Source organism: Haemaphysalis longicornis, unplaced genomic scaffold, assembly GCF_048455015.1.
Source record: "Haemaphysalis longicornis isolate Haplotype H1 unplaced genomic scaffold, Haemaphysalis longicornis Haplotype H1 scaffold_1, whole genome shotgun sequence".
NCBI classification, from domain to species: Eukaryota; Metazoa; Arthropoda; class Arachnida; order Ixodida; family Ixodidae; genus Haemaphysalis; species Haemaphysalis longicornis.
In genome coordinates, this window is record NW_027526203.1 from 139232259 (window position 1) to 139232909 (window position 651).

A 651-nucleotide genomic window follows, 5' to 3' on the forward strand; every position below is an offset into this window, starting at 1 on the left:
AGCAAAAACTTTTCGAAAATCTCTTCACGACCCCTTTAAGGTGCCTGCTCGAGTGTTGTGCGCTTTGTCTACGCTAGTTTCTCGATCGTTCGCGGATGTCATATACTGGCTCCATAATTGGCATTGAATTGGTCCGTCACCGCCACCTACCTGGATGACCCGCCGCGCGTTCCTACGCGAGGCACCGGAAATGTCTAGCACCGGGGACGTTGCCTCCGAGGATCTGTTGTCTATTGTGGGAACTGCATCATAGCCTCCGTCTATCCTCTGTATCCGCACTTCCACTGGCCGACGTTCCTCCTCCTGCGGGAGCGACAGATCATCGCCGCAACTTTGCGAGACAGTTCCTCCCGGTGGAGAAAGACATGTGCTCGACGCCGGTAAATGCAATGCGAACTTGCCTCTCGATGGGCTGCACCGAGCTGGGCTACCGGGAAGTAGGGCCGTGTCACTGCTACACCTGGCACACGAACGATGAAATATGTTGCAATGCCACGCGCTCTGTTTCGGACATGACGCAAGAAGTGCCGCCTGCCGAAGCTCGTCGAATGAATGGTGGTGATAGTGACGGTGTCGCCGTGTGAGGCCTTCCAATGCTGTAGATTCAAGTACGTTCGTCTCTTACGGGCGGCTTCCGCGTAATTTGGCAAC